Source organism: Eurosta solidaginis, chromosome 1, assembly GCF_040869045.1.
Source record: "Eurosta solidaginis isolate ZX-2024a chromosome 1, ASM4086904v1, whole genome shotgun sequence".
In the NCBI taxonomy this organism is placed as follows: Eukaryota; Metazoa; Arthropoda; class Insecta; order Diptera; family Tephritidae; genus Eurosta; species Eurosta solidaginis.
The window spans coordinates 245519798-245523015 of NC_090319.1; the positions used below are offsets into that span (position 1 = coordinate 245519798).

Here is a 3218-nt window from a genome sequence, read left to right on the forward strand (position 1 = left end):
GAAAGATATGAAATGTAGTCAAATGCACCCCACGCTTTCTAATCTGAATTAAATTATTCTGTTAATAACTTAAATTTTATTATAATTTTATTTTGAGGTGATTAACTATAAATGATTGTTTGACCTTCTACTACTGTTATATAAACTCTTTTTATTTGAAAATTATTTTCTATTTTTTAGTTCGGTTAGCTATAAAAGCGTGTTTTTTAGTTTTTTTAAATTATTATTTATTTAACCTTTTTTATTTCGTTTTTTACTTTTATAAATTTATGCAGAAAAAAGTGTGGCAAGGGCATCCCTTTTAGATTCAGCTTCTCTTCTCTGTCCGGACTGATATATGTCTTCTTGTAAATTATTATTTTCGCTATCATCGTGTAGGCCTTCATTTATTTCGCTGTCTATTCCTTCGTTTATAATAATAATACATTACGAAGTACAATGCACGCCATTGCAATGATTTTCGGTAGATGTGGTCGCTGCACTTCAATAAATTTTAAAATACAGAACATCTTTTTCAAAATGCCAAAAGCTTGTTCAACGAAAACGCGCGTTGAACTCAATATTGCGTTGAATTTTGATTGTTGTGCGGTTAAAAACCCATTGTCCCGGTGGGGTACCATTAAATACGTTTCAAGAACATATGCGCCATCTCCAAGCAAATGATAATTATGAGGTATTACAACGACGCCATTATCTATTGATCTCTTAATAGGATTGTTTTGCCATACTGCTGCGTAATGACATCTGCCAGGAGAACCTATGAATACGTTAGTAAATTTCATTTCACAGTCAACTTTATACTGTTTTCACACAGACAGCTTATTGAATAATAAAGGCAGTTTTCTACATTAAGACGCTTATTGAGCTCAGTTTTCCCTACAAAATTCGAATCTATAATTATTTCATTAGTAGCTAATCGAATGCCTAATGAAGTCAAAAGCACAATGCAACTCTGTTGGGAGCGTTCAGTTTCCTAGTTTTTGGTGTGTTCAGTGCTTAAAAATGTCATTTGTCAAAGTAAATGCCTTGTCTGCATGGCGGAACGATACAATGTGGCCGCATCGAACAGCTGATTATAACCTTTTTTTATTTGATTTGATACATCAACTTCCAGCGCAGTACGATTTTGACATTTGTCCATCGAATTTACAAAAACAAAGTACATGGAATTCTTATTTATGTTTGTAGGTATGTCACCATGCTGCCACCTTGTATCGTTCCGCCATGACTGTCTGTCATATAGCATTGTCATTTTATTCGCTTGACATTTCATCCTTCATACTAATCGAGCAGTTACTTCTGTGTGAAAGCAAAAACTTTACGATTTCATTAGAAGGTGAAATGAGATCATTAAGTTTCTGTGTGAAAACAGTATTAGCCTGTAGCAGGGATGCACCTTAACGTTAAGCTAATCGTTTATCAAAAAATTTCCACCGTTTCCGTTGAAACACTTCGAAATATTATCGATAAAGAAATTATCAAGATAAATTGTATCTCGTTTTTAACCGAAACGAAAAGCTTTCGTTAACGTTAAAAACGTTAACAAAAACGTGATACTTTATGTTTGAATTGTGCTGGCAATGCTATGGCCATGGCGAAGCCGTAAGTTGGTAACAGCGAGCGGACATACACACACAAACTCTATGTAAATTGTTTGTGTAATTCGTTGGTGATAATGTCAAAAATACTCTGAGAAATGTTCGTACTGTCAAAATTCATGAGAAAAGTTGCAATCAGCTTGGCTAATGCTTTCACCCTTAATGACTCCGCCATCAATCAGCTTTGCCAGCAAAGTTTGAAATTAATAATCAACATATACGACTTGATTTCGTTTTGATAGGGCAGAAAACGAAACAAAATCATTTCGTTAATTTGACGTTCTTAACGTTAATAAACGAAACGAAATGACTTTGTTTCGTTTATTAACGTTAATTATCGTAACGAAATGATATCGGTTCGTTGGTTATGCATGCCTGGCCTGTAGTATATAAATTTTAACTTTAGAAAATATTCAGATATTAAACTTAGTATATTTACTTGTATAATGAAAGGGAGTAGGTCCCTTTTCGATTGTAATAACTAACTGCATCTCTAATAGCCTGAGATATCTGGACGTGGGTAGCATCAGCGCAACCCACCACAAATGGGAATGGATTCCGGCGACTTGTTGAAAATTTCGCACTTATTTTTCTTTGTGCGTCAGATGTATTTGGGAACTTAATGGCCGTGCTCTTCAATCAGTAAATACATTTGATTGTCAGTATGAACACTTTATATGCAGTACTTATAGCCACTCCAAATCGATTGCTGATATCACGAAATGATGTGTTGTTGCTAAGTTTCCAACTCGTTATATATAAGGCGTTATAGAGTGGAATGATTCTACGTCCTTTTTCATGCCATTTCCAATAAGACTTGATCATGATGTGCAATTTGTGAAAAATTTAAATGCATAGAATTCATAGAAAATAAATTGCTTGAACAAAGTTGCATACCTTAAAAGTATTTCGCTTCATTCGAAAACGGGAGTAAAAAGTATCATCATCCATAATGGCAATAGATTTGCAAAAGTTTTTCATCTTAACGATGTTTCTCTTATAATTGATATGTTGTATACATAACACACGCCTTCGTTTTCTTCTTTCCAAAATTTTTTTGTACAGGCGTATACGTTTACGTTTGCGCGTAAAAAAACGCTTATTCTCGCTTAGATAATGGTTAGGAGACCCATCTAGCGGCAGTGATTAAACAACTAGCTACAGGACAGGGTGTACCTAAAATCGGAGACATAAACCTCTGGTGGCCCATATGTATAACATATCGCTGAATCGGTTGCGATGAATAGTTAAATGTCTTTGAAAACAGAATTAATAGGAGATTGTTTTAAAATCATTTACATATGCACTGGTTGACAAATTATTCGAGAAAACCGTGATTAAAAATTAAAAAATTTAACAAAAAATTGAATTTTTCACATTATTTTTGCAGTTTCTCTGACGTTTAGACATATTAACAACTTGTATAATGATAGAAGCGGCGAAATGTACTCTTTTCAACGACATCAAAACTGTGTTGATAGAATAAACAGAAACAACGTTATGGGGCCATACATGCCTTAACCTCTTAAAAAGGGGTTCTTGGCCCTATCTAGAAAACTGTACGTAGCATTAAAAAGTAGGTAAACAGTTTTTATCAGGGTACCGAGTACTACCAAATTT

General features: G+C 34.0%; 1 pseudogene; it reads right to left on the reverse strand.

Annotated features, from left to right (window-relative positions):
- Positions 1-267: 267 nt before the first annotated feature.
- LOC137240301 (putative nuclease HARBI1) lies at positions 268-2579 on the reverse strand (annotated as a pseudogene).
- Positions 2580-3218: the final 639 nt, after the last annotated feature.